Source organism: Dromiciops gliroides, chromosome 4 (genome assembly GCF_019393635.1).
Source record: "Dromiciops gliroides isolate mDroGli1 chromosome 4, mDroGli1.pri, whole genome shotgun sequence".
Classification (NCBI taxonomy): Eukaryota; Metazoa; Chordata; class Mammalia; order Microbiotheria; family Microbiotheriidae; genus Dromiciops; species Dromiciops gliroides.
In genome coordinates, this window is record NC_057864.1 from 153,498,693 (window position 1) to 153,524,946 (window position 26,254).

Sequence of the window (26,254 nt, forward strand, 5' to 3'; positions counted from 1 at the left end):
GCAGGGGAGGGGAAAGAACTGGGACATATCTGGTTGAATTGAGATGGGGGAGGGGATGAATGATTGGGGGAGGGAGAGGAGTTTTCATTTTCTTAGTTTATTTTCTTAGTTTATCTCCCCTAAAGTCTGGTGTAATGGATGGAGGTATTTCTGATTTCCAGCCATACTGACCGTGTGACCCTGGGCAAGTCATTTAACCTTTTCGTTCTTTAGGCGTCTCTCAGAGAAGATTGTAAATCAAGTTGGTAGAGGGAATTCTATGACTATGAAATCACAGATCCTCTCTCCTTCATGACTGTGTACCGTACCCTCCATTCTGTAACAGCTTAACACGTTCTCTATTGAATCAGTGAATTCAACAAGTATTACCGAGCAGCTACTATCAGACACTGCGATAGGTGCCGGGGATACAAAGACAAATCGAAACGGTGTCTCCCCTTTAGGAGCTTTTTGAGAGAAAATGATGTGTACATAGAAAACTAAATACAAAATATATACAAAGAAATTTGTGGGAGGAGGATGCCACCAACTCTAAGCTTCCTGTAGGAAAGGGCACGTGAGCTGAGCTTTAAAGGAAGTTAGAGATTCTCAGGCCGAAGTGATAATAAAATAATGTTTTCGGCATGGGGGACAATTAATTAAAAAGCATTTATTAAACTCCTGCTCAGTACCAGGCGCACAGATAAAAAGCCAAGAGAATACGGTTCTTGCACTCAAGGAGCTTAGTCTAGTCACGGGAGATAACGTATGTATGCATGCATGCACATATGTATACACATACATATATTTGTATATATTTCTCTGTGTGTTATGCACAAAATAGGTAAAAAGTGATGGAAGAGGGGCAGCTAGGTGGCGCACTGGATAGAGCACCGGCCCTGGAGTCAGGAGGACCTGAGTTCAAATCCGACCTTAGACACTTAACACTTACTAGCTGTGTGACCCTGGGCGAGTCACTTAAACTCAATTGCCTCACCAAACAAGCAAACAAAAAAGTGATGGAAGAGATGCTATTGACTTTGGGGAATCAGGAAAGGACTCAAAAAGTTGGACTTGATCTGAGTCTTGAAGCCCACTAGGAAATCTCAGATGGAAAGTGAGTCTAAAGAACGTTTTAAGCCAGTATAATGGCTAGGAAGTAGAAGACTGAGCATCTTACCCAAGGTACGCCAAGAAGGCTAGTTTGGCTAGGGAATAATGAGCAATAAGTCTGGAAAAGTAGATTGAAGCCAATCATCCAATCAATTAACAAGTATTTACTAAATACTATAAGCCAAACACAGCTCTAGGTGATGATGACACAAATAGAGAATGAAACAGTCCCTCTTCTTAAGAACCTTATATGCTAAAGGGGAGATAACAAGTGTGTATGCATATGTGTGTATGTATATATACATATATACATACACATATATACATATATAGCTATATGTAACAAAATTAAATATACAGAGTGAAGTGCAAGTATATAGTGAATAAATATTAAGACAACTAATACAGGGGAGCTAAATACAATGTTGTTATAGAAGGAGGGTACTAGCAGTGAAGAGGGGATCAGAAAAGTTTTCAAGTAGAAGATGATGCACTATATCTTGAAGAAAGAGGAATTCTATGAGGCAGAGGTAAGGAAAAAGTACATTCTTTGCACGGGGGAAACAAGGACAAAGATATGGGATGGGACATGGCCATTCTCTGTGTGAGGAATAGAAAGAAGGCAAGTTTGGTTGAATCGCAGAGTATGGAAGGGAAAGAAAAGTGCAATGGGACTGGAAAGGAACTTATGGGACGAGTTGTGAAGGGCCTTAAATGTCAAACAGAGAAGTTTATATTTTGTCCTAGAACTAATAGAGGGTCACTGAGGTTCTATAAAGGTCTGGAGAAGGATGATGGAATGGAAGAAATGAATGGCCTATTTGTCCCAAACTCCTGGCAGGAAGAATTAGAGACAGGGCCCATGATACATAGGTAGAAAGGTCACTAAAGTTTAGTGACCACCAGATCCAGGCAATTCCTGAAGAGTTAGGGAAATCTTTAGACCATAGATCCAAGGAATGTGCTTAGTTCTACTCTCCAGTGGGTCATTTGTTATAACAGGAGTCAATCTCTGACCTCTGGACTCATTAAAAGTATCTCTTACTGACTCTCCCCTCCCTGTGAGACTTTTGGCAGAAGGCAACTGATTGCTTTGTGTATCCACTTTGGTTAGTAAGGCAAGAAGACTAGATAGATAAATAAATAGATATATAGACAGACAGACAAAACATTTATTAAGAACTTATTCTGGGTTAGGCACTGTGCCAGGTTCTAGGGATCCACATACAAGCAAGCAAGACAGCTCCTGCCATCAAGGAGTTAGCATCCAGAGGGAATAAAACACATAAAAGAGTGTTGGGGAGAAGAGGGTTAAAGGGGGGGAAAATAAGAATGATTATGATTACTATGTTATCCTATAGTTATACTAAAAGGTGGTATAAGGATAAGATCCTATAAATCCAAGATCAAATATCTTATTCCTATAACAAGTATAATGGTCATATTCCCTTCCCTACCTCTGACACACACTAGGACTGTCATATCATCAAGGGTTATAGCACTAAAATGCAAATGACTGTTTTCACTAGGTTTGCTTGTTGTCACTTCTAATTGCTACTCCTAACACCTACAGCTCTTTCCCCCCCCTTCCTAGGCTAATAGGATGAGAACTAAAGGCTGAGAAAAGGCTATTATTTCTATTATCCTCTTGATACTCTTTTCTCTTTTGGTTTCAGTGGCATTGCTGGATCTCTACCAGCTCATGCTTGGTGCCCTCCAAGCTTCACTTCTGGGTGCTCTTTATTCTCCCTCTCTACTATCTTACATGGTGATCTCTTATCAGCTCTCATGGATTCAATTATCATCTGTATGCATAAAAATGATCAGATGTATTTGAAATAAACTACTATCATATTCTATTGGATTTGTGTGCAAGAGATTGTAATTCTTTTTTTGTTGGTTTGTTTTGGGGGGTTTTTTGCGAGGCAATGAGGGTTAAATGACTTGCCCAGAGTCACACAGCTAGTTAGTGTCAAGTGTCTGAGGCCGGATTTGAACTCAGGTACTCCTGAATCCAGGGCCGGTGCTTTATCCACTGCGCCACCTAGCTGCCCCCTGCCTTTCTTTGAATATCCAGTACAAAGCAAAATGCCTGGAATATAGTAAGTGCTTAATAAATGCTTGTTAAGTTGACTGACTGGCAGGCCATCAGATGATGCTAAAGATGTGAACATAAAAGAACCAGTGAATGGTGGAACAATAGATAAAAATATTGAAATCAGAAATAAGAATAGTTTCCAGAGGGGAAAACATAATGACTCAAGAATGAGGGGAAAGTCTTGTTTTGTTTTTAGCTATGTTGGGGGAAAAGGAATATCAAAGAAGTTATAGAACTATTGCAGCTTAGAGTGGTTAGACTGATGGGAATAGGTGACTGAGGGAAGGAAGAGTGGTTCAATTCTTCTTTCTCTTCCGTTTTCTCTGACAAGAAGACTGATCTTTGGATTGGAAAAAAAAAAAGAACAAAAACAGATAATAGAATTGATACCCAGTATTAGTGGAGAGATAATGGAAGAATACCTAGTAATCCTAAAACATTCTCCTTCCTTCTTCAGTGAGTTCAGGACTTTCTTTCCTCTGACACTCCTGCCCCAGGCTTCAATTTACATATCGATGCTCTTTCACACACCCTAACTTCTCATTTCCTCAATCTAATCCGTTCTCATTACCTACTCCTCCACCTCACCTCAGCCACATACACAGATTGTCATGCCTTTCATTTTGCCATCATCCAGTGATGGAATATTATTGTGCTATAAGAAATGACAAGCAGGATGATTTAAGAAAGGCATGGAAAGACTTATATGAACTGATGTATAGTGAAGTGAACAGAACTAAGAGAATGTTGTGCACGGAGAAAGTAATATTGTTTGATGAAGAACTGTGAATGACAACTATTCTCAGTAATACAATGATCCCAGACAATCCTGAAGGACTAATGATGAAATATACTATCCACATCCAAAGAAAGAACTGATATTGACTGAAAACAGATTGAAGCCTGCTATTTTTTACTTTCTTTCATTTTTTCTTTTATTCAAGTTTTCTTGTACAAAATTACTAATATAGTCATGTTTTACATAATCGCACATGTATAACCCATATCTGATTGCTTACCACCTCAGGGAGGGGAAAAGGAGGGAGGGAAGGGGGGATAAAATTTGGAATTCAAAACCATAAAAATGTTTATTATTTAAAAAAAAAAAACTTGTGGGGGCAGCTAGGTAGCACAGTGGATAAAGCACTGGCCCTGGATTCAGGAGGACCTGAGTTCAAATCCAGACTCAGACACTTGACAATTACTAGCTGTGTGACCCTGGGCAAGTCACTTAACCCTCATTGCCCTGCAAAAAAAACCAAAACACATGGGTTATTTTTCTTTTTCCCTGATCACCTTGGGAAATAGACCTAATAGTGGTATTGCTGGGTCAAAGGGTATATATGTAGTTTTATAATTCTTTGGGCATAATTCTAGATTGATCTCCAAAAATGATGGGATCAGTTCACAGTTTCAACAACAGTGTATTTGTGTCCCAGTTTTTCTACATCCCCTCCAACATTTGTCATCTTCCCGGTCTATCATTTTAACCAATTTGATAGGTGTGAAATGGTATCTCAAAGTTCTTTTAATGTGCATTTCTTTAATCAATAATGATTTTTTTTCAGATGCCTATATATAGCTTTGATTTCTTCTTCCAAAAACTGCCTGTTCATGTCCTTTGACTATTTATCAATTGGGGAATGAATCATATTCTTATACATTTGACTCAGTTTGCTATATATTTGAGATATGAAGGGTTTATTCAAAAAAAAGTCCATAAAAATTTTTTCCCAATTTTCTGCTTTTCTTCTAATTTTGACTACTTTGGTTTTATTTATACAAAATCCTTTTAATTTAATGTAATCAAAATTATCCATTTTATATCCCACAATGCTTTCTACTCTTGTTTATTCATAAATTTTTCTCCTATCCATAAGTCATCAGAATTTATGTCAGATGTAATATGTACCAGGCTCTTCTAATTTACTTTAAAAAAATCTTCCTTTATGTCAAAATCATGTATCCATTTTGACCTTATCTTGGTAAATAATGTAAGATATTGTTCTACACCTAGTTTCTGCCAGACTACTTTCAATATTCCCAGCAATTTTTACCAGGGTCACACAGCTATTAAGTGTCAAGTGTCTGAGGTTGGATTTGAATTCAAGTCTTCCTGAATCCAGTGCCGGTGCTTTATCCACTGCACCACCTAGCTGCCCCCAATTCCTTTGATATTCTTGACTTTTTGTTCTTCCAAATGAATTTTGATTTGGTTTTTTTTGTTTGTTTTTTTATTGCAATAAAATAATTTTGGTAGCTTAATTGGGATGGCACTGAATACAAAGAGTAGTTTAGGTTGATTTGTCATTTTTATTATATTGGCTCTGCCAACCCATTAATAATTAATATTTCTCCAATTATTTAAATCGGACTTTATTTGTATAAAAGAGTTTTATAATTATATTCATATAGTTCCTGGATTTGTCTTGGCAGGTATACCCCTAAGATGTTTTATATGAAACTATCTCTTCTTGCTGGGCTTTGTTGGTAATATTTAGAAATGCTGATGATTAATGTGGGCTTATTTTACATACTGCTACTTTGCTGAAATTATTCATTGTTTCAACTAATTTTTAGTTGAATCGCTACGATTTTCCAAGTATATCATCATATTGTTTGTAAAAAGGGATAGTTTTATTTCTTCATTGCCCATTCTGATTCCTTCAATGTCTTTTTCTTCTCTTATTGCTATTGCTAGTATTTCTAGTACGATAGTGAATGATGTTGGTGATAACAGGCATGTTTGTTTTCACTCCTGATCTTATTAAGAAGGTTTCTAGCTTATACCTATTACAGATAATGCTTGCTGATGGTTTTAGGCAGATTTGCTTATTGTTTCAAATAAAAATCCATTTTTACCTATGCTTTAAGTATTTTTAATTAGAATGAGTGTTGTATTTTGTCAAAAGCTTTTTCTCCATCTATTGATATAATCATGATTTCTGTGCTTTTGTTATTGGTATAATCAATTATAGTAATAGTTTTCCTTATATTGAAACAGCCCTTCCTTCCTCAAATAAATCATACTTGGTCTTAATGTATAATCTTTTTGGGGGGCAGGGGGGAAATGAGGGTTAAGTGACTTGCCCAGGGTCACACAGCTAGTAAGTGTCAAGTGTCTGAGGCTGGATTTAAACTCAGGTCCTCCTGAATCCAAGGCTGGTGCTTTAACCGTTGTACCACTTAGCTGCCCCCTATAATGTATAATCTTTGTTGTATTTTGCTGTAGTTTCCTACCTAGTATTTTATTTAGGATTTTTGCATCATTATTCATTAGGGAAATTGGTCTATAATTTTCTTTCTCTGTTTTTGCTCTTCCTGGCTTTGGCATCAGCACCATATTGATTCCAAAAAAAGGAGTTTGGTAGGACTCCTTCTTTGCCTATTATTCCAAATAATTTATTTAATATTGGAATTAGTTGATCTTCAAATGTTTGGTAGAATTAATTTATAAATCCATCGGGTCCTGATGCTTTTTTCTTAGGAAACTCAGTTTTGGCCTCTTCAATTTCTTTTTCTAAAATAAGTTTATTTAGAAATTCTATCTCCTCTTCTGTTAATGTGGGAAGTTTATATTTTTGTAAGTATTTTTCAATTTTAGATAAATTGCTAAATTTATTGGTGTATAATTGGGCAAATAATTGCTTAAATTTTATCTTCATTTATTGTGTATTTAACCTTTTCATTTTTGATACTGTTGATTTGGTTTTCTTCTCTCTCTTTTTAAAATCATATTAAGCAATGGTTTATCTATTTTATTGGGCTTTTTTCCCTAAAACCAGCTCCTAGTTTTATTTATTAACTCAATGGTTTTCTTACATGCAATTTTATTAATCTCACCTTTCATTTCTTTACTATTATTGTTGGTCTATCTTAGGCCCTATGGGTAGACAAGAAACTTGATCTAGAATTAAATTAAAAGGAAGGCTACACCACTCTGGGGAATTGGCACTGTTCTTTTAATGACCTTAGGCTTCTCTTTGAAACAAAAGTCCATATTAAAAAAAATTATTCTAGTGACTATATTAATAAGAATAATTAGTTAAAATAAGAGACTGGGGGACAGCTAGGTGATGCAGTGGATAAAGCACTGGCCCTGGATTCAGGACGACCTGAGTTCAAATCCAGACTCAGACACTTGACAATTACTAGCTGTGTGACCTTGGGCAAGTCACTTAACCCTCATTGCCCCGCAAAAAAAGAAAGAAAGGAAGGAAGGAAGGAAGAAAGAAAAAGAAAAAATTAAAAAAAAAAACATAAGAGACTGCCAGATCTCTACTCCCCTTCCTAACAGCCTCACTGTGAGCTAGTCTCTACCCACTGAGGTCAGTGCCCTATAATTTCTTTGTCTTCTCTCCCCTAAATAAAAATGGATTTCTGGACTTTTGCAAGCTGCTTTTCCTGGTCAGTTGCATTTTTATTTATTTATTTTTTGAGAAACCAAGACACCATAAAGCAAATCCAAATGAATAAAAAAAATAGAGGTCAATGTGAGATATCTTCTGGGGAAAACTGCTGACCTGGAAAATAGGTCCAGGAGAGATAATTTGAAAATTATTGGTCTACCTGAAAACCATGATCAAGGAAAGAGCTTAGACACCATCTTCCAAGATATTCTCAGGGAAAATTTCCCTGAAATTCTAGAAGAAGAAGCTAAAATAGAAATTTAAAGAATCCACCGATCACCTCCAGAAAGAGATCCCAAAAGGAAAATACCTAGGAATATTATAGCCAAATTCCAGAGCTCTCAGGTCAAGGAGAACATATTGCAAGCTGCCAAAAAGAAAGAATTCAAGTACTGTGGAGCCCCAGTCAGGATAGCACAAGATCTAGCAGCTTCTACATTAAAGGACCAGAGGGCATGGAATATGATATTCCAAAGGACAAAGGAAATGGGATTACAACCAAGAATCACCTACCCAGCAAAACTCAGCATAATCTTTCAGCGGAAAAAATGGGACTTTAATGAAAAAGAAGACTTTCAGATATTTGTGATGAAAAGACCTGAACTGAATGGCAAATTTGACTTTCAAATACAAGACCCTAGAGAACCATAAAAAATTGGAGCTGGGGGACTGTCTTGTGTCTGAGGTCGGGTTTTGACTGGGATCCCCCTGCATCCAGGGGGGATACTTTGTCCACTGTGTCACTTCGCTAGGTGATGACATCTTTAGGGTTAAATTGAGGGGTGAAGGGAATTCACTGGGGGAGGGGGAAGGGCAGAAGTGAAATCCTACATGAAAGTAACAGGAAAAGGCTTATGGAGTGGGGGAAGAGATGGGAGAGGAACAGGGCAGTAAATGAATTTTACACTCATCAGAAAAGGCTCAAAGATCTTAAACTCATCAGAGCTGCCTCAAGGAGGGACTAACAGACACACCCAACTGGGTGTAGTAATCTGTTTAATCTGGGCAGTAAATGAGCCTAACACTCATCAGAATTGGCTCAAAGGCCTCAATCTCATAAGAATTGTCTCAAGGAGGGAATAATGTATACATTCAATTGGGTGGAGTAATCTCTCTAAACCTGCAGGAAAATAGGAGGGGAAGGGGATAAAGAGAGAGGGGCAAAAGAAAGAAGGGCAGAGTTGGGGAGGGGACAGACAGAAGCAAATCCCTTTTGAAGAGTGATAGGATGAAAGAAGATGAATAATAGAATAAATATCATGGGGAAGGCAATAGGATGGAAGGGGAACAGTTAACAATAGTAATCATGAAAAAGAGAAAAGGGGGAAAAATTGTACAAAAAATATTTATAGCAACTCTTGGTGGAGGCTAAGAATTGAGAATCAAGGGAATGTCCATCAATTGAGGAATGATGGGAAAAGCTGTGTTATATGATTGTAGGGGAATGGTCTTGTGCTACAGAGGAAATGACAAACAGGATGATCCCTGAAAAACCTGGAAAGACTAATCAACATCGATGTATAGTGAAGTGAGCAGAGCTGGGAGGATATTGCGCATAGTGACAGCAGTATTGTTCAATGAGCAATTGTGAATGACTTAACTACTCTCAGCAGTGCAATGATCCAAGACAATCCCAAGGAACTAATGAGGAAGCTTACTATGCACCCCTATAGAAAGAACTGATAAAAAGAACACTTGTGGATTGTACATATATACCTAATTTTGATCTTGCGAAGGGGGGAAGAGAGGGAGGGAGGGAGAAAAATTTGGAACTCTAAATCTTATGAAAATGAATGTTGAAAACTACCCTTACATTAACTGGAAAATAAAATAAATGTTTGTTGCTGAAAAAAAAAATTTAATCTTCAGAGATGTCTTGCTTCTCTATCATTCCTTCTGTCTTTCTATCTGTTCTTTTATCATTTGGGAGGAGGGGGACTTTATCCTTAGCCCCTCTCCCCCTCTTACCTCTACTTTCCAAATGAAAAAAAAGAAAAGAAAAAGAAAACCCTTGTAACAAATACACATATTTAAGCAAAGCAAATTCCCACAATGGTCAAATCATATATACATATATATGTATATGCAGATGTACATTTGTATATGCATTTTTCTGTATCTGAAGTACATTATTTTTCTGTCAGGAGAGGGGTAGCATGCCCATCTAAATCTTTGGTATTCTGGAATTGTGGTTGGTTATTGCATTGATCAGACTTCTTAAATCTTTCAGTTGTTTCTCTTTACATTTTGGTTGTTATTTTATAAATTGTTCTTCTGGTACTACTCACCTCATTCTGTATTGGTTGGCATAAGTTTTTCCACATTTATCTGAAACAATCTTTTTTTCATTTCATATACCACAATAATATTCCGTTACATTCATGTACCATAATTTGGTTAGCTATTTTTCAATTGATAAACACCCTCTCCCTTAAGCCTTTGCCACTACAAAAAGAGCTGCTATAAATATAGTTCTACATAATGGGCCCTTTACTGATTTCTTTTTTCTCTTTGGGGTATAAGTCTTACAGTGGTATCACTAGGTCAAAGAATATACAGGGTTTAGTGACATGACAAATAATACCAAACTGCTATTCAGAGTGTCTGGACCAACAAAACATTAATGTACCTATTTTCCCACAGCCCCTCCAACGTTTGTAATTTTCTTCTTTCTTTCTTTCTTTTTTTGGTCATTTTAGCCAATCTGATCAACACTAGGTAGAAACTAAGAGTTATTTTAATTTACATGTTCCTCATTATTATTATTTGGAGAATTTTTACATATGGCTATTGATAGCTTATATTCCTTCCTTTAAAAACCTGTCCATGTATTTTAACCATTTATTTATTTATTGGAGAATTGTTCTTGTTCTTATGAATTTGAATCAATTCTTCATATATTTTGTAATTGAGACCACGTGAATTTTACATTGTTATCCCAAGCTCTGCATGTCAAAAAGCAGAATTCAGGGGCAGCTAGGTGGCTCAGCTAGCACTGGCTCTGGATTTAAGAGGACCTGAGTTCAAATCCAGCCTCAGACACTTGACACTTACTAGCTGTGTGACCCTGGGCAAGTCACTTAAATGTCATTGCCCTGCAGAAGAAGAAGAAGAAGAAGAAGAAGAAGAAGAAGAAGAAGAAGAAGAAGAAGAAGAAGAAGAAGAAGAAGAAGAAGAAGAAATTTTTAAAAATCAGAATTCGTTATCTGTCTCCTTAATTCTCTCCTTTTACAAATTTCCCTGTTTTTGTTGAAAACGCCACCATCCTTCCACTGCCCCAGTGCCTGAACTTTCAACTAATCCTTCAATTCTCCCTCACCCTCATTCTCCAAATCCAATCACTTGCTAAATTTTATCTATTCTACCACCACTACATTTCATTCATATATACATACAACATACATACATACATAAGAGAGAGTTCAAGTATTTGTCACTTCTCATCTAAACTATTGTAATATACTCCTTGCCTACAGTCTTTCCCTTTTCCAATCCATCATTCACACAGCTGCCAAATTAATATTCTTTTTGTTTGTTTGTTTGTTAGTTTTTTGGGGGGCTATGGGGGTTAAGTGACTTGCCCAGGGTCACACAGCTAGTAAGTGTCAAGTGTCTGAGGCCGGATTTGAACTCAGGTACTCCTGAATCCAAGGCCAGTTCTTTATCCACTGTGCCACCTAGCTGCCCCCAAATTAATATTCTTAAAGCACAAGTCTGACTATGTGATTCCCTTGCTCAAAAATCTTCAATGGCTCCCTATTGCTTCTGGGGTAAAACACAGACTCCTCAACCTGACATTTAAAGCCTTCCACCATCTAGCTTGCACTTCCCTTCTAGACATTTCAATTTATATTCCTTCCTATGCTTTACTTTCTAGCCAGATTGGCTTACTATCTTGAAACGACATTCTCTCTCCTCCCTGCCTTTTCTCTGTCACATGCCTGGAATACGTGCCAATCATACCCCCTACCATTATCATCCCTAGCTTCCTTCAAATCTTAGCTTAAGTACCGCCACCTATTCAAAGCTTCTTTTTATCCCTCCAGCTCTTAGTATTTTTTCTCTTATGAAATTACTTTGCATTTACTAATCTATGGACATATTGTATCCCTGAAGTAAAATATGAGTTCCTTAGGAGCAAAAACTTTTATTTCTGCCTTTGTCTTCCCATTGTTTAACACAGTGCCTGATATATTGATTTCAATTTTCATTACCTAATACAGTGGCTTGAACAATTAGTCATTTAATAAATATTTGTTTAAATAAACTAAATTGAATTTCACTCTGTGGGTGGTTGGAGATGTGAGTCTGGTGTAAGATGACAGAGAGCTCCTAGTAGTAGTCTCCATTCTAATGAATCCCCATATGGAGTCCAAGACTTCTGACCCTACCTTCACTTCAGAATTAAGGGTATTCATTGGCTTCTATATCTACACTTAACACTCAGTTTGCTGAGATGAAAAAGAAACTGAAGCCTTCATATATGGCTTAGATTTCCCTCGGAAGAAAGAAGTAAAAGCACTTATTAAGCACCAACTATGTGCCAATAAGAAACTACAGTGCCCAAGGGTACAAGTTCCTCTTTCCTACTATGTGGCAGACACTGTGCTAGGTACTTTATCAATCTTGTCTCATTTGATCTTCACAACAACCCTGGGACTTAGGTGATATTATTGTCCCCATTTTACAGTTGAGGAAGCTAAGGCAGATAGAAGTTAAATGACTTGCCCAGGGTCACACAGCTAGTAAATTTGTGACTCTCTCTCTCTCTCTCTCTCTCTCTCTCTCTCTCTCTCTCTATATATATATATATATATATATATATATATATATATATATATATGTGTGTGTGTGTGTGTGTGTCTGACTCTATATCCACACTCGATGGCTCCCTGGGAAACAAAGAAATCTCCAAGTCCATTTAATCCAACCTTTAATTGAACCAGAATTCACTCTATTAAAAAAAAATAGATAGGTGGTCATATGACTTTCTCTTGAAAACCTCTACTAAAGGGGAAAACAATACTTTCCAGACAGCACATTCTAGTTTTGGTTAACTCTAATTGTTAAGAAGTTTTACCTTATATTGAGATAAAACTTGCCCCTCTACAATGTCTATCCCTTTCTCCTACTTCTGTTTTCCAGACAGAAAGATTCTAGTGCCTCTTTCTACAGGACAGTCTTTAAGATATTTGTAGACAGAATTCTGGTCCCACCCATACCCACACCCTCCAGGATAAATATCCCTAATTCCTTCAATGATCTTCATATGTCTTGATCTCAAGACACTTCACTATCTTGGTTGCCTACTTGTGGTCGTTGCCATTGTTGAACTCATTAGTACCCTTTCCAATGCAACCCTTGTTTGCAGCAACCCCTTTACAAGCCACAGGTACCCAATGTTTTTCCTTTTACCTTCTATTAGGTGCCAAGGAAAGACAGAAGAGGAGATAAGGAAAACTTCTGGCTATCATAAAGGATTGACTGTCAGGGTCATACAAGATCATGATCTTAGCAGGAAATTAAAAGGGAAAGACAGGCCTTGCATACCTCTCTGTCTTCTACCTATAAGGTCCCTCTGACTCTTGAGCATTCATGGATTGGGGCTACCAATGCATAAGCTTCCAGTATGACTTCCTGGCAGCCCAGATGAAATACAAACTAGATCACACAGAATCATGATGTAGACCTTTGGGATGATAGGCCTAGACAATACCTGACCAAGGGCCATTCTGTGAGGCTTTCCTATGCCTCAGTTACCTATTCTGTAAAATGATGAATCTGGATGACATTAGCTCACCTCTGAGATCTAACTCTAGATCTATATGATCTTGTGCCCCTATATTATATGTAAGGTAAAGGGCAGCTAGGTGGTGCCATAGTGCATAGGGCACTGGCCCTGGAGTAAGGAAGACATCTTCCTGAGTTCAAATCTGACCTCAGACACTTACTAGCTGCGTGACCCTGGGCAAATCTCTTAACCCTGTTTGCCTCAGTGCCTCATCTGTAAAATGAGCAGGAGAAGGTAGTGGCAAACTCCTCCAGTATCTTTGCTAAGAAAACCAGGGGCAGCTAGGTGGCGCAGTGGATAGAGCACCGGCCCTGGAGTCAGGAGTACCTGAGTTCAAATCCTGCCTCAGAAACTTGACACTTACTAGCTGTGTGACCCTGGGCAAGTCACTTAACCCCAATTGCCTCACTAAAAAAAAAAAAAGGAAAACCCCAGGTGGGGTTACAAACAGTCAGACATGACTGAACAATGACAACAACAAAATATAAAATAAATACCAGTTATAGATGTCAGCAGATGAGAGCCATCAATACCCTATAATTATCTTCACCCACTGATGCTGAGGAAAGGGACACAGTGTAGGAGGGAGACCCAAGAAAGTAGCCCTATAACAGATTCCAGTAGGGACCTATGGTGTCTCTTTTTATCAGGCTTTGGCTCAATCATAAAGTCTCTCTTCTACTAGGTTGAGGGGGTTGATTCTCTTTAGGTTATTAATCACGCTCCTTGTTTATTATTTCTTCAGCTTATCACCTCAGACTGGCTAAGGAAAACTATTAAAAGCTGACCCAGGATTGTGTTGTTCTAGGGAAGAAATCATTACTCAAGAGCCTCCCTAGTCCTCCAGCTAGAAGAAAATGAATGTGTCTACTGCTTTTATCCCAGCTGCTCTTGCCTCAAATTTCTGTCACCACAAATATGATCAAACATTAAACAAGGGTTAATGGCGGCTTATTTCTTTTATTTAGAGACAAACAGGCAACACAATCACAAGAGCAGGGAGAGGCTGATAAAAGAGGTTGATGTACTTGGTATATAGTCTCTGGAAATAACAACAGCCAATGCAAAATGCTTTTTTGCTCCAAGAACAGGCTCTGCTTCCCCTGTCTTGGCTCTTACCTCCTCATGGGGAAAAGAGCAAAGGGATCTCAGAGAGATCCCTCAGAGCTGTTCAGTAACTGGAGTCCTATCCTTTCCAACTCAGAGGTAGGAAGAAAACTCTCACCAACCATTACTCAATCTTCCACGGTCTTCCAGTGTGGCCACAACTGTGCCACCACTCCAGCAGCATACTCCAAACAAAAGATGAGAAAGTTTTTATAGAAAGGAAAAGAAATTCAAAGAGAGAATAACCCTGCTTCTCACCTGACCTGGCTTCCTCTTTTCTTCTCCTCTCCCAAATCCCCTGTGAACACTCCCAGAAAACCCTTCAGTTTTATAACCTCATTGGCCAGTGGAATGCTGGGAAGCATCTCCATCTCCAAGTCATTCTCTCAGAAGATCAAATTCTGAAACAGAGTAGCAAACGTATCTACTAGGACATTGTCTTACCACTAACAAGGACACAGAATAACCCGTGAAAGAATTTTAATGGTTATCACTGCAGGTCCAGCCAAGCAGTGGGAGGTGAATGGAGTGCACAAATACAAAGAAGACCTAGCATCTTTCCCTTTGAGATAATATATGTCTGAGGGTCAATCACTTACCAATAAAGATTTTGAATAGTTCTTTTCAGGAGTAAGAAACTGGGTAGGGGAAGTAAAAATTTCAGATCTCACTCTACATAAGTGACAGGTGTTCAACTACCCAAGGAGGTTTAAAGCTGCCATTACCAGTTTAGTTTTCATATAGTAAAGTTTCCATTTAATCTATATGTGAATATTAGTTCATGAGTAGTTAAAAAGGAAAACAGAATCTCGATGGGTTGGGAGATAACTCAAGCCAGTCAGTCAATAAACATTTACTAAGTGCCTACTATGTACCAGACACTGTGCTAAGCACCAAGGGTACAAAAAGAGCCAAAAGATGGTCCCTGCCCTCAAGGAACTCACAATCTAATGGGGGAGAAAATAAACCAAAAAAAAATATGCAAGACAAACTATATTCAGTATAAAAAGGAAATAATCAACAAATGGAAATCATTAAAACTAAGAGGGATGAGGAAAGTCTTCCTGTCAAAAAATGGGATTTTAGCTGAGACTTAAAGGAATCCAGGGAAGGCCATAGGCAGAGATGAGGAGAGGGAGCATTCCAGACATGGGGAACATCCAGAAAAAATGCCCAGAGCTGAGAAACTTTGTTGTATAATTCTAGCCAACAGATCTCGTCTTCTAAGGTTCTAGAGTCTAGGTAGATACTAAATACCTGTCTCATAGAGTGATATGGTGCAGAGTTTCTACTACTTTGTTCCATAGTAAGAATTGATCAATAAATCCAGGATCCCTAAAGATAATCTGTCTTTAATTGACGGTGGCTATGACTTGTTCCTAAATAACTATCTTCCATAAACTCCATTTCTATACAGAAATCTTCACAATTCAGTCATTTGTTTGATGTTTGTTGGATGAGTTCATGTCAATGTCACTCAATCAGGGAGGGCCTTCTGATTCCACTTTTGAATATTAGTCATTTCATAAGCTTCATCTAGAGATAGACCATATTTGGTTAAGTTTGACAAATCTAACAATGTGTACCGCCCATCCATACCTGCCCGTCTTGTGCGATGCCTATTGTCAGACTTTAGTATTAGCTTTGTGGGGTGAGGTATCTTTCATTCCATAAGTATTTAGGTAAATTTGTAACCTGTTTATTATGTGTTCTAAAGAATATCTACCAATCCTCCTGCTCTTCTTTTCAAGAGAACTATTGGTTTGTTCTGTTTTGTTTTAGCAGGGCAATGAGGGTTGAGTGATTTGCTCAGGGTCGCGCAGCTAGAAAGTGTCAAATGTCTGAGGCTGGATTTGAACTCAGGTCCTCCTGAATCCAGACCTGGTGTTTTATCCACTGCACCACTTAGCTGCCCCTCTCAAGAGAAGTATTGTTCATCCCTATAGCTGCTTTGCAGTGATGAGCCTCATGCTTTGTTAACATTGTAGAAGTTTAACATTGTAGATCTGTTATCATTCAATTTATAGCACCAAAAGTATACATTAAGACTGGAACTATATAGTTCTTAATTGCTCTAATTCTTCTTGAACTTTGACTCAAGGAGACCAAGTTAGTCTCAACACAAACACTTTTAGCTTGATGTCATACATGTACATTGATGACTAATATGGTGATTTGGTCTGACTGCTTCTTTGACTTGAAAGTCAGATTCAGTTCTGTTCAAGTGATGATAAATGACTAAGCAGAACCATAATGGATTTATTGGTTTAACTAGGAAATACCCAAGTTTTATACCAATTTTTCTAGATGGTATCATCAGTACATATTTGAAATAGAGAACAGCTTTTATGTGGACATCAAATATTCTAGCATAGTGCTCTCTAAATTGTTTTAGATGAAGCACCTTAATCAGCAAAAATATTTTTAATACACACCCATAGTAGATGTAAATTATAAAACATACAAATTAGATATTTTAAAGGATGGAATGAATATGAGAAAACAGTATTTTAAAGTTTTGCTGTTTATTAAGAGTACAAGTACACACACCCTCTAACTCATTGACAGATTTTAGGCCCTGATTTAGCCCATCTGCCAAGATAGTTTACTAGGATGTGGCTGCTGCACATGCTATAGTTTCTTGGCACGACAGGTGAGAATTGAGTGCCAGGTAAGATACCGAAGGTGGGTGAGAAGCCCTGAAAAGGGCTTGGCAAGTCCTCACATCAGAGGTGCTAGTCCTTCGTGCATACCCCACACACCCCAAGAAACAATATTTACTAGTAATATCAAATAGCCACTTGAAGGACAATCACCTGATGCATGGATCTCTTTCTTTCAACCAAGTATTCTGGCTTAGAATAAGAAACCTGGAATTTCATGGCTTTTCCAAGGAGCTGCTAGGAAATTGTTTTTGGTTTTGTTTTTGTTTTTTGGCTAGGAAATTCTTAGCAATTATCTCTAAATACAAAGCTTGCATTAAAGTTACAAATCAAGAATAGGGTGTTTCTCTAAATTAGAAAAAAAGAAACGGAAAAGCCAAGTCGACCTATTTTGTGATGGATACAAATCCACAAAATACAGCTTCAAGGACTCCAAGATAAGATAAAAGTATTACAAACTGCAAAGGATCGCACAATAGAAAATTATGAGAACAAGTCTTATCGTATCTGGTCATAAAACAAGAATTGTCAGCATTTTCTGTGTATGCCAGTTTTTGAACATAAGACTATTTAGGCTCTAGCTTTTAGAAATATTTTTAAAAGCTCTATTAAAAATCAAAATAAATAGAAAATCAAAATTTAAAAATAGATAAATGAATGAACTAATGAATAGATGAATAAATGAATGAACAAATAAATAATAAATGAATGAATAAGTAAATAGATAAATAAATGAATGAGTGATTAAATGAATGAATAAATAGATGGATTAATAAATAAATGGATGGATAAATAAATAAGTGGATAAATGGATAGATAAATAAATTAATAAATAGATAAACTAATTGATTGATTAATAAATAAATGAATAAATGGAAAGCTATTAAATTCAACAAAGCATTAAGCCTTTCTTAAATTGTGATTTGCCTATAAAGTTGGGACCCTAATTCCACAATATTTTCTAAAAGTCTTAACTTTAATAGCTTAAAATAAACTAAGACTTTGAGGATATTCTGTATTTCTACAGCACTGCCCCACAGAGTTCCTGATAACTGAAAGAACTTCTCTTGAGTCCCATATGTGGAGGGTGTCCAGGTAACACAAAAGGATTTTGAAGGATAAGACCACCAGAGAATCCTTCCTCTCAGGTCTAGGTTTTACATTCTGGGAAATAAGAGGATCATTGCTGCCAAGATCTTGGGAAAATAATATAATCAGTTCTCTCTCTCTCTCTCTCTCTCTCTCTCTCTCTCTCTCTCTCTCTCTCTCTCTCTCTCTCACACACACACACACACACACACACACACACACACACATCCCAGACAGAACACTAAATAGATGAGAAGGTATGAGATCACTATTTCCAAGGTTAATGTCACCTGGAAAGTTAGAAGCAGCTTAGTGATCTGAAATGAAATACATAGAATCATAGAATATATCAGAACTAAAAGGGAATTTAGAGAGAATGAAAAGAGAACTGTATTTGAAGTTAAAGGACTTGGGCTTGAATCTTTTCTCTTCTAAGTTGCTAGCTATCTGATGTTGGGCAAGTCATTTTATGCTTCTAAGCTTCAATTTCCTCATGTATAAAATGACAAGGATAGACTACATGAACTCCAGGGTCATTTCCAGCTCAAAAATGCCAGTGAGGAGGAAAAAAAGGAATTTGTCTGAAGAGACCAATGTAGATGCACAGGTCACTCACCAATCAACTTGGACTTTGGGTGACTTGCCCAGGGTCACAACTTAGACTTTTTTTATTATTATTATTTTTGTTTGTTTTTTGCAGGGCTATGGGGGTTAAGTGACTTGCCCAGGGTCACACAGCTAATAAGTGTCAAGTGTCTGAGGCCGGATTTGAACTCAGGTACTCCTCAATCCAGGGCCGGTGCTTTATCCACTGCGCCACTTAGACTTTTTAAAGAAATGAACAGAAAATGGAAGCAAGGCTAGATTATACAAAATGAGTGTGGCATGGCACAGTGCTATGAAAATAGTATGCTAAAGTCAAGAATAAGCTGAGGCTGATGAGGAAAGCCAAGGGAAACCCAAATGGGTTGGGGGGATGGAGAGCAAAAGGAGGATCAAAGAAAGAGACACCCTTTGCTTGTTGGATTTGTGGGAAGAAAGTAGGGTAGATGGGATGATGATAAGTGACAACAGACAGAATACAGGATTACTCAATTCTTAATTTATTTTATTTATTTATTTATTTATTTATTTTGCAGGGCAATGGGGGTTAAGTGACTTGCCCAGGGTCACACAGCTAGTAAGTGTCAAGTGTCTGAGGCCGGATTTGAACTCAGGAACTCCTGAATCCAGGGCCAGTGCTTTATCCACTGCGCCACCTAGCTGCCCCCAGATTACTCAATTCTTGGTTCAGTTTTCTCCATGAGGGAGAATGACCTTTACATTAGAAATTATGAAAAGTGGAAAGGAAGGAAGGAAGGAAAGAATTACTAACAAGGAGTTTGTATCTAAGGTGAGTTAGGAAAGAAAGGAAGAGCACCTAGCTGCCCTTAATAAATTTAAGTCACCTGACTTATATGAGCTACATCTTTCAGTCCTGATAGAACTGGTTGGTTGCTAAGTCATTGCTGATTGTACTTGAAAGGTTGTGGAACGCAGAAGAGGTAGCACAAGATTGGAGATTTTCAGAATTTATAAACTTTGGTGAGTGAACTTAACTTCAAATTCAGTGAAAATTCTTGAACAGATACTTAAAGAAATGGTTAGCAAATATTTATGTAACACATAAAGGCTCTGAGCTCTTCCAATCTATGCTCAGACATTTGGTCCCTACAACATGGCTACTGCTCCCTTCAGAGTTTATGGGGCAGCTCTGAGAGGTTTGGGAGTGTCTTACCCTAAAATTACGACTCATGAGCCTCCCATTGGAGAACATTGCCTTTAATATTATTGCCAGTTAATATTTCCTCAAAAGCATCTAACTAGTAATTACTGTCCCAATATACTCTTGAGCAATTAATATTCATTAACCATTTCAAAGGGATGAAAGTATAAGAAGGTATAGCAAGAACAGAAGTTCAAATATATTCCCCCAACCAGGGCCAAACCCTCTTCCTATACACTCTTACTCAATCTTAGGGAAAGTGGTCTCAAACTTAATGTGGTAACTGCAAAGCATTTCCTCCCACCAAGTTCACTTCTGGGTACTGCATAACCAGTGGGCAGGTTACTTCCTTCCTTGCAGAACATAATGTTTTGGCTGCCAGGTTGATTTGCTGCTAATGAACAGGTCACATCTCAGGGCTGACTCCTGACTGGCCCTGGCTGCTATAGCTACAGACAAGTCTGCCATGGATTCTGTTGCTGTATTTCTACTTACTCTTCTGACCTTTTGAAATTCAAAAGGTTGTGATATGGTCTATTTTGTTTCTGATACTCATTAACATCAAGAAAAAGTGAACACAACAGGGAAGAAAAAAAAAGAGATAGCCATGGGTCTGCCTGGATGGGGAGATAAGGCAGCCAGTAGTGCTTGCTACCTCTCTCCTCACTCAGTGGCATTTGGCAGTTTTTGCTTTGGAAAGAGGGTTCTATTTTATTTGTTCAAGCCACTTGTATGCTCACTCAGTCCCAGCACAGCAATCAAATAAAAGGATCAAATAAAATGTATCACCATACAGTAAGACCCCAAGAAAGTCAGAAAATATCTGCATGTGTTCTGAAGCTGAGAGGAAAGTCTCCCTGTACTATTTTTCCATCACTCATATCTGGGAACAAGCTTACCAAACCTCCCCAAGGTTTTGGAACAGGCAGATATTGCCCATCCTCTCAGGTCTTGGGTCTCCATTAACCAGCCCCCCACCCCCGCACCTATTACATCTAGAAAGGGAAGTAGTGATTAGAAAGAGTCAGCATGGCTTCATCAAGAACAGGTCATGCCAGACTAACCTGATTTCCTTTTTTGACAGGATGACTAAACTATCAGTTGAATAAGAAAAAAGAAAACCCGCATAACAAATATGCAACCCTCGGCTTATAGGTATATAAAATAGATATGCATAACCTTTTACTTTTACCATATTTTTATGACCCCTACATTCAGTTATATTGAATATATATTCACAGTTTAAGAAGATAGGTTATAGAAGACTCACAGGGTATGACAGGGCATACATTAGTTTAATTCCTTTGATTGACAGATGGATCCAATAAAGATGTCTGGGCCTTGTTCAATTCTAGTTCCTCTACCTCTGATTGATTGATTAATTTACTAGAGGTCTTTGCACCTGATAAAGGTCTTAGCCACTTTTTGTTACTTTAAGTGGAATGGGGAGATTGACTTAATTGACCCTCACCAGTACACTATTATTGTACTGTTCTCTGATTCCCAGAGATGTAAAGTGACTTGCCAAATATTATATAGCTAGTAATTAGAGCCAAAAAGAGCAAGCAACAGAGGAGCAACTGATATTATTATATCCCCCTAATTCTTTTTCCTTTTTTGGTGGGCAATGGGGGTTAAGTGACTTGCCCAGGGTCACACAGCTAGTAAGTGTCAAGTGTCTGAGGACAGATTTGAACTCAGGTACTCCTGAATCCAGGGTCAGTGCTTTATCCACTGCGCCACCTAGCTGCCCCCCCCCTTAATTCTCAACACAGGAGAGGTCTTGCTCTGCTGTCAATACTTGAGCAGGGAAATGTAAAAACATATAGAGAAAAGAGATACAAAGGTACAGAGAAAGAAAATGTGGAGTCCAAGCCAGTAGGGATAGAAGAGATGTTGTTGTTCAGTCATTTCTCAGTCATGTACAACTCTCAGTGACCCCATACAGGATTTTCTTGGCAAAGATGCTGGAGTAGTTTGCCATTTCCTTCTCCAGGTCATTTTACAGATGAGGAAACAGGCATATAGAGTTGTGACTTTCCCAGTGTAACATAGCCAGTAAGGGTCTGAAGGCAGATTTGAACTCAGGAAGATGTCTTCTTGAGTTTAGGCTCAGCACTCTAACCACAGTACCACCTAGCTACTTCAAAAAGAGATGACTAGTCTATAAATTATATTTGCACTGAGTTATTGATAAACTGTAAAATATAAATTACTTAGGAAAGAACTCCCTATTTGATTAAAAAAACTGCTAAGAAAACTGAAAAACAGTCTGGCAGAAATTAGGCTGACAGCAACACCTTACACCATATTATACAATATATTCTAAATGAATGTGACATTGCTATTAATACTAGAAAAAATACTATAAAAATTAGAACTTACCCACAGCTGTGGGTAAGAGATGGGTAACAAAGAGAGACAATTACAAAAGATGAAACCTAAAATAAGAAGGGAAGTGATAAAAAAAATCTTTGTTTCAAATTTCTCTGATAAGAGTTTAATATCCAAGATACTTAGACAATTAATAGATATCCATATATCAATATAGATATGACAAAACCATTCCCCAATAGAGAAATGGTCCAAAGATATTGCAAACTATTAACAGCTACATGAAAGAATGTTCCAAGTCACTAATAAAAAGAGAAATATAAACCAAAACATTCCTGAGGTTTTCCCTCATACTCGGCAAGCTGGCAAAAATGACCAAAATGACAATAGTCAATGTTATGGAAGACAGGCACACTTGCATTGTTGGGGGAGCTGTGGGTCACTACAACTATTTTGGAAAGCATTTTGGAATTATGCAAATAAAGTGACTAAAATGTCCATGCCCTTTGACCAAGAGATTCCATGATTAGGCTTATACCCCAAAGAGGCCATTTGTAAGAAGAAAATCCCCATCTACACCAAAATATTGGTAGCAGCACTTTTTTGCGATAACAAAGAATTGGAAACAAAGTAATGTTCATTAAGCAAAGAATTGCTAAACAAATTGTAGTACATAAATATAATAGAATATTACTGTGCAATAAGAAATTATGAATGTAATGAATACAGAGAAACATAAAAAGATCTACTTGAACTGAAGCAGAGTGATGTAAGAAGAACCAAGAAAACAGGATACACAATGACAACAATATAAACAGAAAGAGCAACCACACACAAATCAAAAGTTATTATTGCTAAACTATAAAGAACAAGAATAACACAAAAAAGAGGTATGACATTCCTGCCCCACACCTTTATATATCGAGGTATATGATATAATACTCTTCTAATTTTTTAAAGTATAGTTCTAATTTTTATAGTATTTTTCTAGTATTAATAGCAATGTCACATTCATTTAGAATATATTGTAGAATATGATATAAGGTGTTGCTGTCATCCTAATTTCTGCCAGACTGCTTTTCAGTTTTCCTAGCAGTTTTTTTTTAATCAAGCATATATTTCAGATTTTTTCAATGGCCCTTGAGAGTTGTGCTAATTTTTTTCCTTTTCTTTTTCCTTTAAAAAATACTATTTGTTATATGGGATGGCTTTGGAGGGGCAAGGGAGAGATAATGGGGAAACAATGGTGATGTAAAAAAAAAAAAGACATCAATACTTTTTTTTTCTTTTTTTGGTGAGGCAATTGGGGTTAAGTGACTTGCCCAAGGTCACACAGCTAGTAAGTGTTAAGTGTCTGAGGTCAGATTTGAACTCAGGTACTCCTGATTCCAAGGCTGGTGCTCTATCCACTGTGCCACCTAGCTGCCCCTTTTTAAATTTTTACTGGGCAATGAGGGTTAAGTGACTTACCCAGAGTCACACAGCTAATAAGTGTCAAGTGTCTGAGAACAGATTTGAACTCAGGTCCTCCTGAATCCAGGGCTAGAGCTTTAACCATTGGGCCACCTAGCTGCCCCCTGCCCCAATACTTTTTTTTTTTTTTGGTGAGGCAATTGAGGTTAAGTGACTTGCCCAGGGTGACACACCTAGCAAGTGTCAAGTGTCTGAGGCTACATTTGAACTCAGGTCCTCCTGAGTCCAGGCCGGCTACTCTATCCACTGTGCCACCTAGCTGCCCCGCCCCCAATACTTTTTAAAAGATTATATTTGCATACAGAATAGAATGTTGGATTACTATAATTTCAACATGCATCAGCAATGAGACAGGAAAGTCACAAAAACTATGGAAATCTTAGGCTGAATTTAAAAAAAAAAGTCTTAGAGACTGGGAAAAGGGAAACAACTGTCCTGCTTTACTCCTCCCTTACATCTGAGTATTGTATTCAGTTCTGAGTGCCACATTTTAGTGTAGCACCTAGGGCATCCCACTCCCACATAGATCATCTCAGGCTACCTCCAAGGAGAGAGAGAGAGAGAGGAGGAGGAGGAGGAGGAGGAGGAGGAGAGGGAGGGAGGGAGGAAGAGAGAGAGAGAGCATAAGAGATTTTATGTGCCAAACTGTGTTAAGTTCTGGGAATACAAATATAAGTAATCAAAGTAGTCTTGACTTTTAAAGACCTAATATCCTATTGAATGAAGGCAACCCTTAAAAAGGAGTTAGAAAGGGAGAAAGTGTATTTAGATGGAGACAAGACAGCTGCTAAGAAGGTATACAAAAAGTTTGGAGAATGAGTGTGAGGGGAAAATCCATCCTCTTCTCAATAATTCTCAGGAACTCAGCATCTAAGTAACAAAGGCTCTTTATTTCATTCTCATGAGAAGGAGGCACCCTAGTGTGCAGCTAGTGGGTGCCCAGAAAGGGGGCTCACAGGCCCTGTTTTATACCCTAGTCCCTAAAGCGAATGGACCCTCCCCCTTTTCATCACTGGTGGGGTTACAATCTACGGGCAAAAACTAGCTAATCAGAACGCAGTATTCCCACCCCTCTTCCTTGTGTGGGCATAACTCAGGAGTGGACCTTATACTTCCTTATATGGACACAACTCTGGAGAGGACTTTATTGAGACCAGGGCTCCTTGACCTTGCTAACCTGAGGGGGAGGAGGGGATCTGAGACCTTTGTCCTACAAACAGGTCAGGGGGAGTATGACTGACTGTTATATACACATTGAGAGGAGACAACTACCCATTTCTCACAATGAGTCAAGCTGGAGAAAAAATTGATCATAGGGGAAGCACTTCCTGAGATGTTAGTCCTGGTAAGGGGCCCACCAATCAGAAAAAAATGGGCATCAGAGCAAAAGTTTCTCCTGGATAAGGAGGTGGTTGATGAGAAGGTGGAGAAATACAGAGAATGAATTGATCCAAGAGTAAAGTGATACTCTGTGGGTGAATGTCTACTTGTAATCTGTAGCTTGCTAGTCCCCCACCAATTATTTTATTTTTACTAGTCAGTCATAGCACACAATGCAAAGCAAAAACATTTAATGAAATAATATAGTACAGGGGGAGCGAGATGGTGCAGTAGATAAAGCACCAGCCCTGGAGTCAGGAGGGCCTGAGTTCAAATCCAGCCTCAGACACTTGACACTTACTAGCTGTGTGACCCTGGGCAAGTCACTTAACCCTCATTGCCCCTCAAAGAAAGAAATATAAGCTACATAATACATATTTAGCCACCAGATAGTACCGACGCCCCATCATGACCCTGTTTAGCAAAAAAGGATCTGGCAGGGGCAGCTAGATGGCACAGTGGTTAAAGCACTGGGCCTGGAGTCAGGAGGACCTGAGTTCAAATCCAGCCTCAGACACTTGACACTTACTAGCTGTGCGAACCTGGGCAAGTCACTTAATCCCCATTTCGTGCAAAAAAAAAAGGATCTGGCTTTGGGCAGTCCCAAACTCACTCTGGCTATTATAGGTACATGCCCCACTGGGCAGAAATAACGAATATATAATGAGTTCTCTATTGTTCTCAGAAAGTGCTTTTATTCTCCAGTTTCACCTCTCTTTGTAGGTAAGCACCAACTTGCTATGTATATGTGAGGGGAGAGGGGAGACAGTATGGATTGTTGATGATTTAACCAAATAGAATCAGTTTTGATCCCACACTTCAGGCAACCCCTAACTCTTCCCTGAACTTGCTATGTTTCATAGATCCCTAGTTACTCACAATGGAATCAACCTCCTACGTGAAAAGAGTAACACAGAAAAGGGAGTGCTTAGTTGCTAAATATGCTTAGTTGAATATACACATATATTTAGTCTTGGCATATACACAATAAAACAAACAATCTATAGTAAAATAACTTCTGTGCATCTAGATGTCCACCATTCTCCTAGATCA

The 26,254-nt window shown here is 38.1% G+C and overlaps 1 protein-coding gene across 1 annotated transcript in view; it reads right to left on the minus strand.

Annotated features, from left to right (window-relative positions):
• VANGL2 (VANGL planar cell polarity protein 2) overlaps nt 1-26,254 on the minus strand; it is an 82,166-nt gene that overhangs the window by 42,602 nt on the left and 13,310 nt on the right. The window lies entirely within an intron of this gene.